The 16010-nt window shown below is 36.5% G+C and overlaps 1 protein-coding gene across 2 annotated transcripts in view; it reads left to right on the top strand.

The window, feature by feature from the left end:
- The first annotated feature begins 3296 nt into the window (after positions 1-3296).
- The window catches only part of Axn (protein axin), a 76778-nt gene continuing 64064 nt past the window's right edge, over positions 3297-16010 (top strand). For both annotated transcript variants that reach the window (XM_083111036.1, XM_083111034.1), the window contains exon 1: positions 3297-3520. The gene's annotated coding sequence lies outside the window, so the exon portion shown is untranslated. The remainder of the gene's footprint in view (positions 3521-16010) is intronic.

Here is a 16010-nt window from a genome sequence, read left to right as displayed (position 1 = left end):
CTCGCAATTTCTGCTTATCTTATAGTCCAAGTTCAGAGCTATACCTATGGGGCGGCAGGAGTCGGCCCTGGGAGCCAAACGATCTATATGAAAAAAAAATGTTAAAGAGAATGCCATGGTGCTCCGTGAAATTATTGCACCTATTAAAACAATTTCTTTCTATGAAACTTAATATGAAATATTAATTTGAATTTGAATTTAAAATTTTGGGTGCGTCAGCACTAAGGCTATTTTGCACCCGTCACATTATACGGGGTCCAGCCCCTTATCGTTACACATAACAGCTCTAACGTTGCATAACTAAAATCATAAAATATTCTGACTTTCGTTAAAAGATGAGGCTGTAAAGGAGCACTCAGCGCAAATAAGGACAAAACACAGGACAACACAAACAAAATTATACTGGCCATGAGGCCAGTCGCCAGAGCCTCGTTAGTCTGCAGTCCAGGGTGTACTACGTGGAAGTGAGGTTGACTATTGGGTGCACTACATGGAAGGAGCACCCCTTACACCCCATGAAATATTAATGATGACACTGTAATCCAAGAAGTCAGGTGTCAAAAAATGTATTTCAACTATAATATAATACAATCCACACAATATTTTGCAAAATGGTTAACATAACCAGTCGGCAAACGTTGTCTGTAGTGATGCAAGAGTCTCCCCTTTGACAGTAATAGAGTCCGTGATGGACTAAGGGACCCATGTTTTAATGTTTTAGCAAGTACAGAAAAAATGTATTAGCTACAAATTTTTACACAATTCATCAAAGTGTAGGTAATATGTAACCATTATTATTTAATTAATTCTATTTTTCTTGCATAACACAACACAATGGTGTTGTTGGATTCTCGTTAGATTCCTTTGTGCGTAAAAATCTTGCATACTGGAAACTAGAGGGAATCATTATGAAGCATCGTTTATAAAGGGCTCCCTTAATCAGTTCTGCAGAGAGGCCCAAAGTTATCTATTAACATTATCGACCTGCAAATATCAACTAGATACATTCCCTATTAGCCTACCTAGGGATTTATGTTAAACTTCATATTCTTTGGCAATCTGGAAAGGTCATTATCGAAATATTGCTATTTGATGTTGCTTGAAGTTCTTTTGTTCGTTGTAGTTTCAATATATCATCCCATTTCTGTTACTTATCTCTTTTGGGCGAGGGGGCAAGTGCCTTTGTGTACCCTGTTATATCTGCCAATGCGACACAATAAATTAAAAATTTGCCCCCTCTAGGATTGACTTCGCCCCCCCTACAAAGAATTCCTGGCTACGGGCCTGATAAAAATCCTTTACTTAACCTGGATTGGAATCTAGTATCAGTACATAGAAGGGTGCGAAATGGCCTTAAGTGCCGACGCACCCAGAAATTTTAACTCATCATCATCATCATCATCTAGTATCAGTAGCGTGCCCAAGAGGCACCTCCTCCCTCCTGGCCGAGTGTTAGAAAAAAGAACGTCAAAGGCAGGAAAAGATGGTAAAATGAGAGCTGACTACTAAAAACACCTACTAACCAACCTTTCTAAAAAAAATAAAGAAATACAATTTATTTACGTAAACTTTCCATATAAAAAAAACGTAAATCCGTGTGCTGTGGTTGTGGTATTCTAAAATGGAATTCCTCATGCCCCCACATTACACACACACATACATATATGCAGTTGCGAAGCGTGACATTTTTACGTAGTCATCTCAAGACTTGCCAAACGTCAGGGTCAATCTTTCAATCGTGGAGGGGAAGGGGGGATTTCTACATTAATAATGATAATAACAGTGTTCATACAGACGTGTGAAGTAGAGATGGCCAAATTCATTTTCTTCTACGTTGTATATGATCGTAAAATAAGGAAGACTAAACTTTCTTAAATTCTACCCGAAAAATGGAAAAATTGTTAAACGTCTCTCTCCGAAATCTTGGTAGTAAAAGTTCCGAATCGAGACTTTAAATTTTCCGGTATCCTGATGTTGTTCACCATCCCTGGTGTGAAAGTAAGATATGTTAGGGAAAAAGTTCTGTCTAAGTAAGTATGTCTGTCACATCGAGATCAAAAATCTTGATCAGTCTTGTCATTCGTAAGCATAGTAAACACAAAACAACATTGTAGTACTTCGTGTTTTGTAAAGTAAGAACATTATTTTCAGAAAACGATATTTGAACCGCAGGATCAAAAGAAAGAAAAAAATTGAAAAGGAGGAATACTGTGCCCAGCTCTTTCTAGCACTAACCGTGGGGAAATTTATGCTTTTGCTTACTTATGACGTCACTGAAAGCCTGCCGTGTTTGAAAACAAGGGGGTTGAAAAAAGGCCTCTTATGACCAGACCTTCAAGAGCGGGGGAAAAGCGGTCGAAGGACCTTGGATTCGCAGACCTGCTGCGATGAGTTGGCCCGCCTGACACCATTGCACTCAACACGAAACGTAGCGGGACGGCTGAGCACGGGGGTAGAACTGGCTCTCCTTTCGATTCGCTAAACTTAGCGAATCTCTTGCGTATTTCTAGCTGTTTCATGGCGTCGAGTGACTAATTTCGCTCAAATATGCGAGTATTCTGACTTATTTTTTTTACTTCTTCTCTGAAATATTTAAAAAGCAATATTTTTTTTATTATTTTGCTTTGTCATCGCCGCATCTCCCGATGACCGGACGCTTCGCCTCTGTATATATGGAGGTTGAATTTTGTACCCCCAAATGAAAAACGTCCCTGCGCCACTGTACGAAAATCCTGCGTACGCCAGTGGCTGCATACAATAATAAATTGCACGTAAGATGCTACGCTGTAATAAGGGCATCACAATGAATAAAGCTCTGCTAAACATAACTTTTTCAAATAGAGGGCTTCTTATCAGTTGCGGCGATTGGGTTCCAAAAATGGGGAAGGCAAGGTGGCAAAACTGGGGGGGGGGGGGTTCAAATACAGCATATTTCCCTTTGTTTGTATATAACATTTAGCATAGTGTGGGGGCAACAGCTTCCCTCGAACCCTAATCACCGCAACTGCTTCTTATTTTTAAATGCTACCTCGGTGCGTGATACCATTGCGCGACACCGATACGCCCTTAATACGCCACGCTCCATTCTCTCCCTTCTTCTTCTGTTGGTATGTTTTGGCCTTTCGCCTTCTTTTGACGAACTTTTGGCCATTTTATTTGTTTCATATTTTCCCATTAATCCCATTCTCTCCCATTTTATACAGAAATGGACTTTACGCTCGCCGATCTTCATTTATTGGCAATGCTTTAGCGATTGGTCAATTGTTCAAATGTTGTTCAGTAAACTATCACCAGAGGGGAGTTGAGAGCACGTTGATCATGAAAGTGCCGTGAGGATTTTTTGTTAATGTTGACAGCCTGTTTTTGGAATTTGTTGTGAATGAAGATAAACTTTTGCAGTAGTTTGTTGTTATTCTTTTATCCATAATGATCTAATTTTGTTATGATGTGTGTTAGTTTCATGCCTTATACGGATTTGTTTACTAGCCTTTCAGAATTCGTCAACTTCAGTAATAGCAAGGTAGGCCGAAGTCTTTTCTTTTTTTCTTCATAGGTGTTTGTATTATATTTCTTTCTTTCATAGAATTGTCAATTATTTGATATTAACTTGCCTGCAAATTATTTATTCAACATATGTATGTTATTTAAAGCAGTTTCAAACAATACCTGTATGGGCTTGGTGGCTATAAGCAAATCGCTTCTCGGGAGAAATAATTATTGTACTGTTTTTCATGTAGTCAGTGCGGTTGGAATCTCAGTAAATACCTTTAGTAGCATGAATCGTGTAATGTGGTGGTGGTGATCGATTGTGAGAATGGAATCATGATGGTATAGTTAGGAACTACGTATTTGTTTTGTATTATTTCTCTGTAGAACTTATTGTCGAGTGCTCCAAACCATATTATACCATGGTGATTGTTTTGCATATCACTTCTGAATTGACAAAAATATAATACTAATACTTATGTTCCACCCCCGTTGGTAGTCACACACCAAGTTTTCACCTCGTATGACTGAAGTTTTCCCTGAAATACATATTCTTGCGAAGTTATGTTCACCACTCAGCTTAGGAAATTCCCAAGGGTCGTCTTTCATAACACCTTTTTTTTTGTTTATTGACTTTTGCATTGGTTTTCGATTAATTTTATTTTACTTCACTTTTCTGCCAACTTTTTGGTACTTGCAAAGATAAAAATGAATGGTGATAAGATAGAAGTGATGAAAGGACAATCACGCACACACATGTGCAGGACATAGTACAAGGCGCACAGAGGATTATACTGGTTGCGAGTCCAGGCGCCAGAGCCTGACTTTTGCATTGGATGTGGATGTTGAGGAGTACTGCTGACACAAAAATTTATTTGGCCCAAGTTCCTTTTCTTTTATTGCAATTTCATCATGCTACGAATGCAATTTTTACATGGTTCGGTTTCGATATACGTCTGTTAACACATACTGCGGAGTTTTAGCGATTACTTAAGGTTTTGTTCAATATATGCTTTCATGGTTAGGTTAGGTTCCCTTAGCATTAAAATAAAGTTCCTAAATGCATTCTACTAAGGTTCCGATTTACTTCTACATTCGGAGCGAATTTACAATACCGGACCCCTCCCCGATTTTCATAATATTTCGCATACTCACTAATTGAGGCATCCTAATCACGAATTCGAAGTTAAAATTTGGCGGTCACGTCTAGAAATTGCGAAATTGAGTGATCTGCGATCGGCAGAATTACTCATTATTTACCGGAAAATTTTGTAAATCTCATACCATTCAATTTCGCTTATTTTGCAATTTCTACACCTGACCGCCAAATTTTAAGTTCAAATTCGTGATTGGGAGGCCTCAATTAGTGAGTATGCGAACTTCGAAGCACCCGTACCAATCGATGTATGTAGAAGTCGTTTTTTCATGGCTGTACCCCAAGAAATGTCGTGAAAATTGCTTTCAAAATTTCCCGCTGATTCCAGGCTCCGCTCCTGGGGTAATAACCTGCAACCGTTGTCGCGGCAACTCGTCCGCTCTTGCTACCAGCCTGTCTCTATAGATACATTGGTAAGGAATTTAAATATTTAAAAAAATGTAAGTTTCGTAGCACATAGAACTCAAAAATTACTTTCCATGCTCCAGAATTTATTTCTTCACGCTTAGTAAGTAATGCGTCATCTTCATGAAAAGAAAAAAATCCTTGCAAAATCGACAGTGGGTTAGATGACCACGGAGCCAATGTTGTGTGGAGCAACCCTACATAAGTAGTTTTACGACCCCAAATTTTAACTGTGTTTACCTAACGTAACCTTACCGAGAATGTTCAGTGCTGCTATCTGTCAATGGTTTTCTGGTAATTGCAGCAACAAACCTATAAATAATCTTATTTTCGTAGCACTTTAACCACAAACGTTACTCACCGAGGACTCCGTTTTCATATCCTGCAATTTTACAATCCATGCACTGTTGCCAAACTTACCTGTAATCAAATCAGTTCGCATTCCACATCCTCTTCTACATTGTGATTGTCACTCTCACTCTAGTAGTCATCGTCCTCAACACATCCTCCTCCACACTCCATCTAACGATCTGTGCAACATTCACTTTTTTACTGCTCTCTTCCACCATTCTAACACGACCCGTGCTCTCTAAGTATCAAATCAACACTGTGGCAATGCTGTAGAGACAGTAAGTCATAGCGAACGTCAATTGTTTATATTAATAAAGATGGTTTCTCTTCTTGTATACCGAGAATAATTGCGAAAATCAAGAACGTTATTTAGCAACTTGTACACGTTAATGTTCAATTTCTGCACTTGACCACAACATCTTAACCTTGGAAGAACCACCACGACTAAGTATTTTGTGCATATAATTATTATTATGGAAATTACAGAAGGGTCCGGTGTTGTAAATTCTTGCCCTACATTCATTCCCACGCTTCTACGATATTTACTGTCGCGTGTCGACGGAGAAAATATTGTCCTTGAGAAGTGCGTAAAGTAATTTTCAAGTTGTCCTTTTTCAACCAAAATACCTTTTTTCAAACAGTGCTCATTACTTTAAGAAAGGTTCAATTTTCATGTGACAATGATTTCCAAAATTCTATGATAATTAGTTTTTGTGCTAGGAGAAATCATAAATCAATCGGAACCGTTAACGGCATTTTAATTGAGATCCTAAATGTCTACTGCGCTACATAGTTACTTTTGCAGCATTTACTATTTTGAGTTTATTAATATTGTTAGATTTTATTTCATTAGTACTTTCCACATTTCCCTTCTGCCTGTGTATACATGTTTCCCCATGCTGGGAGGGAGGGGGAGGACCAACCACATACATGTACAAGTCACTAGTTCTTTCTACTTTTCCTCAAGATACAATTTCTAACAAAGGTAATATTTTCATCTACCCTCAAAACATGCAAATTAGTTTTTACTTTAAGCCTACTTTCACACCTATTCCCAGTATTTTAAATGCCTTTGTATTGTAATTGTAACAATTATTGCACAATTGAAATTCTCAGATCACAGGCATGTGGTATATTTTCCAGTTTTATTGCAGTGCAAATCTGAAAGGGTTGAAACTAATTCAGAAAATAATATTGCATACAACTTACAGGTAAAAAACAAATTACAGTGGATTTAAATGTAATATTTACCTGGGAAGTATCCTCGAAGCATTTAATTTTCTTCATAAAAATAAAATATGTACATTTTATATTACTTTGCTTAAGTGATTCAGATACACTAAACTATTCTTCAATCATGGTAAAGGAAATTCATTTATCACTTGTTAACTAAATTATTCGAAATTTCTTACACACTAATGCAGTGCTCTTATTTCTTTAGTGTCAATGGATGATATTCAGGGAACAACTTCCCCCATAATTCATTGCGCGAAAACACACCCGCCAGCATAATTCCGGCAAACGTTTCAGAGCATGTTGGAAACACTTTTGATAAGCATTGCGCTCACAGCTTTTGTGGCAGTAATTCAAGGTACAAATATAACAATTATATGCCAAATGTAGTCTCACATTTTGCTAAGACCAGAGTATCTAAAAAGTTGCTATTTGCCACAAAACAATGTTGTATAAAGCTATGTAACATATGAAAAAATACACGACTATGGAGCCTGTTTCTCATGGAATCATCGGACCTATCTGATAGTGCAGTGGCTAATGCTATCCAAAATTCGATTCCCAGTGGAGGGAATTAAAATATATTTCTTGTTAAAGTGAATTAAAAACAAACTTTAGCTCATGGAAATGATAATTTATAGAAATGTTCCAATGTACTATGTTTTTAAGGCTGTAACATATCATTGTCACTTTTCGTATGTCTGTTGAGAAAGGCATAGAAGTTACGCTGAAAAGTGTATACAAATAAACGCATCCGCTGATAGATAAGCAGTATTTCAAAGTTTTCTGTGAACATTATTAGAGATTGTACAGCAACCACACACGTTGCATAGCATGCGGATGTAAAGAGTAACAAAACTCATATAACCAGTAACCATAAACACAGTACTTGCCTTTCAAATACGATTCATATTTCACCCCGCACTGGAAAAAACTGTATCAAGTTCTCTCACAATTAATACATAAACAATTGTACACACACCCATACGCAATGTATCAATTCACCAAACGGAAACTTCATTTGAAAATATACAATAATACAATTAAAAATGTTAAACATCGGGTCATTTTCATGCATACAGCATTTGCCTCACTTCACGCTTGCCAGATTTCCCATCATGCTCTCTGCCGCTGATGTCACATTGAATATCGTCCATTCCCGTGGCATTTTTTAATGCGTGGATTCACATGTACACACACACACACACCATAATAAACACTAATCAGCACAGCTAAAATATCCTCAAAATAATATCATAAATATGCACAATTATTGCTTGTACAGTGAAACAAAAGTGGCAAGTGAATATGACATGCAGAAACAAAAAAAAAAAAACGATACCTTTATTGCATTTAATATTGAAGTGAATTAGTTATATTGATTGAGAACCTAATCTGGCAGTGACACACTAGCAGAATTGCCAACTGTAAACTTTGAAATTGTCCATAAATTGCACCGCAAACTTTTCTAATAAAGTGCTTAATGATACTGCAAAATGGTGTGAGGCATTTATGGGGCACTTTGTAACAATGTGAAATGTGCCGTTATACAATGGACTCGAAAATCTATCCTGAGATTGTAATCAATCTTTGAAAAACACACAACACCCTTTCCATCTGAAAATATAGTTCTGTTTGTAAACTATTTACATAACATTAATGTGTGCACTTTCTAGTATAAATGTGACAAGTGAAGAAGTGTCATACATGTTCATGTTAATCAATACAGACACTGATTTTATTGTAAATGAAGCTGTTCACTAAAAGCCACAGGTTTGCTAGCCAACATTGAAATAATATTGGTGGACACTTGGAAGTCAATAGCAAACCTGTGGTAGAGTCTAACGGATGAGTTGGCCAATGACCAAACATGCAATTCCTTATGTCCCTATTTGCAGAGGAATTTTGATACTTCCGTGTGAACAAATCTTTCACAGTTCCATCCAAATAGACATTTTGTATACATGGATTTGTAATTGCATGTTAAATATTTAAATGCAGTGATACAAAACTTGTTATCGTGTCAGGTTTTGTGCACTGAATATTCCACTGTAACTGAGGCCGTTCAGATTTTTACTTTAATTTTCACATGGCAGTGAATCTGTCAATGCCTACATTACTGTCAGGATAGGTTGAAAAGTAGTGTAAGTAAGTAAGTAAAACACATAACCTAAGCAAGTAATGAAGGATATCCTTTAAAGGACAATCATGTTTCTTGTAGATGCAAACTGTACCTAACTTTCCTTTTTTTTTTTTTTTTTTTTTTACTTTCGTTAAATAATACATATATATAGTGAATCATCATTAAAACACAAGGCGGTAACTTCAACATTATTTATTCCTGTAATTCCATATTGTTCCTTCTCAAAGCAACCCCATGTTGCAACCTTAATAAATTACCATCTACGTCAACACAGTCTATCATCACATTTACTTCTTCATTTTCTGAACTCTTCTGTCAAAAAATAGAATAATAAATTTATTAATAACCTGCACTATCTGGAATATTGTAGTGTTTTGAACTTTTGCGTTAAAGTCTGTGGATAGTGTGCACATTTTCAGTAATAAGGGTTTGATGTACAGTAGTGCAAACAGTTATTGCATCATGGTTTACATTTTTCGTGATTTTGAAATACACATGATTTTTGCCATCAAAACTACAGACTATGACATGAACTACCATAGCTAATGTATTATCTACTTGTTTTAAGTAGTAGATGGATTTATGTGCACTAAAATGCAGTATAACAGGCAAAATATGCACTAAAATTTTAGAAATGTACCATAAAAATTGTATATTATGATCCATATTATTAATACTTTATAATCTCACCAATACCCTAGGGCATGCACTTGATCATAAGTACAAGAATTGACTGAATTATTGTCTGCAGATCCATATTTCATGCATAGTTAGATAATATAATGTCTCATTGTAGAGTTATTACAAGTTCAACAATTCCCTAGATTGCCTGCAAAAAGTCCAAAAGAAATTAATAAGAATCGGACATGCAGACAGCAACCTGTTTTTGCTTAGCCACAGCATAATAGTTTAGCTACACTATGAAAGTTAAAACTGATGTCACTGTGTAATTTTTGCATTGTGATACGTAAAGGGTTGATAAAGCCCTGAAAATAAGGCCAAAACCCAAAAGATAAATTTCTCAGTGCAATATTATTATTTATGCGAGATGCAGGGACAAAACTAATTATAATAAAATAATTCAGAACAAAAGAAATCTCAGTTTTTACTTCTCATTTTAGATGCCATTGTGGATATTATTGTGTATTGATTTTTCTTGTAAAAAAAAATCACCACAAATATGAGAACGGACTGTAGTCTCTGTGTGACAAAAATATTCTGAAACATGGCAATAAAACTGGGACAGTGGTTAAAATTTAGGTATTGTCCAGGATTTCGGGACTACTTTCAGCATGGATGGTGTGAGTTAAGTTGTTCACAATAGTCGTTAATGTCGTGGATTCATGCTATAATTGAGGGGGTGGTATCCTCCAGGTTTTTTTGTTGCCAGTTAGAAGCATCCCCTATCTAATCCCAAGGCTTGAATAAACACCCACCTCATCTACAAATTTGCACTTCAGGAGCTGAGTTACTTCTAATTGCAGTGGTGTGGCATGTATTGAGAGACTTTACACTGCAACATGATTTAATTTTCTGTGACAACAGTATCTGTAAATTTCCATGTGAACCACCAGAACTTGCTGTAATACCTAAGATATTAAACTGAATATTTATATGCTCAGGGTAGACATGATTAAATTACTCTGCAATAAACTCTTTTTATTCACTGTTGAAACAGTGTACACCATACTGGGCTGATAACCAACTTTGCCCCCTCAAAAATTTTGTTCAATTTTTGTAATAGGCAGATTTTGATGTTTTATGTAATATAAAATTGGTTCCAGCATGAAGGAAACCTAAATAATGGAGAAATTTGATCCCAAATTATGGCCCGCGTAAGTAAAAACCTGCCATCTCAGAGTACTTTCCCTGCTTTTCATTAGTAAAAACCATTTGTATGCACACTAAAATAGCGAAGGAACACGTCCGAATTTGCTATCAATTCATAACCTAATGACATAAAATTATAGCTGCTGTTGTGGAATGTCGTGTTGGGTGCTGTATTAACTTGTTCAAAGCCTTCGGGCTGTTCTGCTTCAAGGTACGGTAACTCACCAAGGTAATAGACATTCTTTATTTCACAATGAATCATCTCCATGAGCGAAACACAGTGGAAAACATTCATAAACAATATAATCTTCATCAAATACAAAATGTTTCACTTTCTCGAGGGGTACAGAGGGTCAAGGGTGCCTGACTCCTTTGGTATTGCAGATTTCTAGGAAGGTTCCAGTAAGTTCTTTCAGACCCTAAGTATCCTCCAAGGGCTAAACATTTGCAAACATCAACAAGTATCACTGGCGCACAATAAATAATGCCACTCCTGCTGCTTTCACTGACCTGGAAAATGACTCATTTCTTTTTGGATGTCACTGATTGAGCAGATTTTCTTTTTTCTATTTTTACAACTGGAATCTTTTCCAGTTTTGGAATGTCCTTTGTCCACCTATCACCCACTGTGGCGGTATAGGTTACTTTTAACACAAGGAACAAAAAGCAAACTTGAAATGGACGATTGCACTCAATTTACGTCCAGTATATGCATTTATGCACTGTAAAATTTCACCAAATGAAGTGGAATGAATTAATGTGTTGAAAGCACGTTATTTTTCCACAAGGGAAAAATATGCAAAAGTTTGCCCCTAGTTATAAGTATGTAAGTCACTGAATTGGATTTGATTGGATCAGAAGAGTGAAGACAAATGGTCAAGTTGGGTATATTTAACTCGTTGGAAGTATTGCATTGTGGGGAGAAGCATGTCGGTAACTTCCAAGAAGAAGTCTATGTGTTGCACTTCACAGTGAATTATATTTCACTAGAAGAATTTACTGAGAGTTGGAAGATTATATCAGTACCATTCCAGTGTCATTTTTTGAAGATACTTTTACTTTGTAACATGGTTGCCACATATTCTGACTTGAAATCTGGTTGGGAAAGTGTACTTACATAGAAATAAACTACTTACTTACACAATTCGGGGAGTATATATTCTCCTGAAGCAGTACATCAAAAAACTTATTTTAATGCTTGTAGTATAATTAATTATTGTTCAAAAATTATTTACTCTATATGGATCCAAGAACTTATTCCTAGGGGTGAAAAAAATATTTCGTAAATATTGATCAACTTTTGAACCTTCCGCAATGATACATCTTAAAATTGGTGGCAGGGAATGTGTTTCTTATTACCCAATCAAAACATAACCCATACCTAAATGTTCTTCCCTTCCTCACTAATCCACTTCCGCACAAGATATGAATTGACTGTGTCCTCTGTCTTTTAACACTTTGATGTTTTTCTTGTTACATATTTAGGCACATGGGTGACGACTAGGGATCGACGATATGGGGAATTTGATATGTCAATATATCATCAAGAAAATATCATCACAGACAGTACTACAATATTTTTCCCATATCGTGAATCGGCAATATATCGTCAACACGATATATATCGCCAAATATCGTGAAGATATATCGCCAAATATCATGACGATATATGGTCTAGTTGACATCGCCCAACACTAGTGAATAGTACCCAAGCATGGGACTGACATTAACCGTATAATACAGAATTACATAACTTAGAAGTGCAACAGAACAACAAAGCTATACATTTTAAAAAAAATAATTTGTAGAAGTCATCATCCCCTCATGTCTTTCGACTACTTGAACATAGAAAATGGAATGTGATAAGAAATGACCATGTGAATCATAACATATGAGATGCAAATCTTTGTTATCCATGTACTAGAAATAGTCAATGTGTGTGGCTGGCAATGTGAGCACTATCCTCCAAAGGTGAAATGAATAAAGAGCTTGATTGTTTCGTGGATAGTGTTGAAGACAGGTTTGCCTTACAACTGAAATGAGAAGTAGAAACTTCACAAGAGGAATTTTACAACATCAGTCCTCAAAGTGGGGGGGGGGGGGTTTGCTGGGGATAGCACCTAGCCTGTATACCTCATGGGTTAAGTAACCAGACTTTTGAGAAAATATCCTGAGGTCTTTTTGGTCTCTCAACTTGTTGTTAGTCTTTCATAGGCATAATACACAGTGTAAGGATTAATAGGTAATTATATTTTACTCAGCAGAGCAATCCTATGTAGTTGTGGGAACAATGTAATGTAAAGCCACGGCCCTTGTGGTATATTCTAACTGGTGCATACATTTACAATGCCAAAAGTGACAATTTTTAATAATATTGAACTGCATGTGTTTATTTTTTATATGATATGTAGAGTAAATCTACATTTTTGCTCGTAACTAAAATTCTTGCATAATTGTTCCATTCTGTTAATTAATGAATAGTTGAAATTAATGAAATTGGAAATTATTGATGATTAATGGAGCTCAGAAGTTCAGGCATTTATTTTGGTTAAAATAGGGATATCATGCAAAATAGTATTTGTAATGCAGAAAACAGGTCCCAAAAGTAAAAAAAAAAAAAAAAAAAAAAAAAAAAATAGGCAAAATCAAATGAAAAAGTGGAAAATTGCAAGTCATTTGTATTTAAAATTTCATTCAACACCTTACTATCGACATGGAAATATTTTACTTTCCTTTGTTGTCTTGATTGCACATAAAGATTTGAACATTCATAGATAGATTTTGATTCTATTGATTGATTTGATGTATTTTGCAAAGATAAATATGAATGGTAATATGATGAAGGGACACTTAACAAAAAACACCCGTGCCCAGGCTGGAATTCCTTGAAAACTGTGAATTATACTTGAATTTTATCAAGGTCCTAGAGTGACCACCCTGATTGGCAACAAGGGCCACATGGGCATAATCTAAGGTGAATCGAGAGGCGAAAACAAATGACTGTCCACTTTCGTTCACAAGTTTGCCAGTATTCTTCTCATCATGGTTGAGCTGTACTTATACACATTAGGAATGTGACATTGCTGAGGCTTTTCAAGAATTGAATAGTTATAATGGATCTGTGACATAGCAAAGTTTTCCATAGCCTGCAAGCAACACAAGCAGCCAAATATTTAGTTCATGATCTTTTGTATTTTTTGCTTGGTACATGTAAAGAAACAATAAGGTTACATATATACGATATTTAAAAAATACTGTTTTGGGGAATTTTGAAAGGGTATAAAATACTCCTCTCTTGAAGTTTGAGGTGGGTGTGGCTTTAGTTTCAAAAGTCCTCCCCTGGTTGCGTCAGGCCAAGAGTCAACAGAGAAGTCACTCACATTTGCCTTCTAATACTAACAGTGACTAACATACAATTAAACTTGCGATTTCAGTTGTTGGTGTTGAACCGGACCTCTAGATGTTGATCATCATCACAAGGTAAATTTGAATATACTAGAAAGAAATAGTACAGACTCTACTAGTCCTGGAAGACAAGTAGTAGAACGGTGATGGGATTAACTGAAAACGCTCCACTCAATGAAAGCATATCATAAGGACTTGACCATAAGAATCTAGTTACCACACAGACATCGAGTTTAATTTTAATGTTAGTGGACTTTTATATTATTACTTATAATTTTGACAATTTCATTTCTTTTAGATATATCACAGAACATATATTTCTTAGTCTTTTTTATGAAGCAAGACATGTTTTTTAAATAGTTCATTCGGGTGGGGGGGGGGGGGGAGATGCAGAAAATGCTATTCCTTAATTAAGAAAACTTCATAGAGCATCTCCTCAGCTACGATCATGTGCATAACCTAACCCCCTTCCCCACCTACTGGGAAAAGTGAATTTCAGAAAATCACCAAAAATAATGTACATTATCCCAACAGAAGATGGGGCGCTGGCCCCTAGGACAAGAGGATAATTTTTGGCCCCCTTTGAAGTGTTTTAACAGTTAGAAGAAAAATCATCTAACTCATCATTTAGCTCTTAATTTGAATATGAAAAGGCTTGGGTCCCCTTAAAAATATTTGATGCGAACTGCGAATTTACATTTTAAATACTGCATGTAAAACTAATGTTAAAAGTTAAATGAATTACGAGATTTGTGTATTGTGTGGTAATAAAAAACTATTTGTTGAGCAACTAACTTCTCGTACTGTATTCATATCTGTAGACAATTTACACTCTATAAGTCTACGACAAATGATGTATAAAGGTATGAGCTGAGCATGTAAGTTCATTCAGCATATCACATGGAACCTACATGTCAAGTTGGTTGGGCCACTCTGGCTGAACCAGTATGCTCTGGATTATCATCTCAGACATTGTCTTATGATATGTTGCTGGAAACCCACTCGAACACCTTCCACATGTAAAAAAAGATAGTTACAATGAACACGGAACCATGAAGGTTTTTGTTGTGCCTGTTGACTCATACAATAGAGCTAAGTCTGACAACAAAAGGGAGCCTTTCTATTAATTTTGTCATCTCAAAGAATCTATTGAATTTCGGTGATTATACAAAATTTCAAGAGCAAGGCTCGCACACCTCGGACACCCCCCCCCCCCCACTGTAGTGAATGTATACTTCAATGCTGCTACTGATCTTAGAAGTTTTAACATACGAGGGTCACTCTGAAAGTTTTGAGAATCTACAGCAATAAGCCAACGCAACACGCTGCTGGTGTTTCTATATTTAGATTGACATTTCAATAGCAAACTCTGCAAGTTTCAACTTGCTCCAACAATGGGCTGAGTCAGCATGATAGTTTACACAGCAGCAGTTGAGGTGTTGAGGTTTCGTTTCGAGCAAGGATGGATCTGAAACGAGAGCATTTCAGCGCTATGATTTTTTATGACTTCAAAGTTTGTTTAGGCAAGAGTGAGTGTCGTGAAAGATTGCATCGTGCATTTGGGGATCTTTGCCCTTCACAAGCCACCATCTATCTATGGTTTGCAGAATTTAAGAGAGGAAGGGACTTCCTTGAAGATGAAGATCGTTCAGGGCGGCCTACAACAGCCTCAACAGATGAAAATGTGGCGAAAGTTGACCAAATGTTGAGAGAAGATCAACGCTGTACATATGTGCAGATTCAGACAAGCCTGAATATTGGATTGGCAGCAGTTAGACAGATCCTGGATGAAAAACGACATGTCAGGAAGATTTGCAGTCGCTGGTTCCCCACAATTTAACAAATGAGCAGAAAAGAACACGAGTGGATTGGTGCCAGGAAATGTTGGACAAATTCAGTGGAGGAAGATCAAAAAACATTGTTAACATCATAACAGGTGACGAAAGCTGGATATACCAATATGAACCTGAAACGAAGCGGCAGTCATCAGTCTGGTCTTCC

Source organism: Lepisma saccharinum, chromosome 24, assembly GCF_977018435.1.
Source record: "Lepisma saccharinum chromosome 24, izLepSacc3.1, whole genome shotgun sequence".
Lineage (NCBI taxonomy): Eukaryota > Metazoa > Arthropoda > Insecta > Zygentoma > Lepismatidae > Lepisma > Lepisma saccharinum.
The sequence above is the reverse complement of the archived record's forward strand: the minus strand, read 5'-3'. Positions and strand labels throughout refer to the sequence as shown.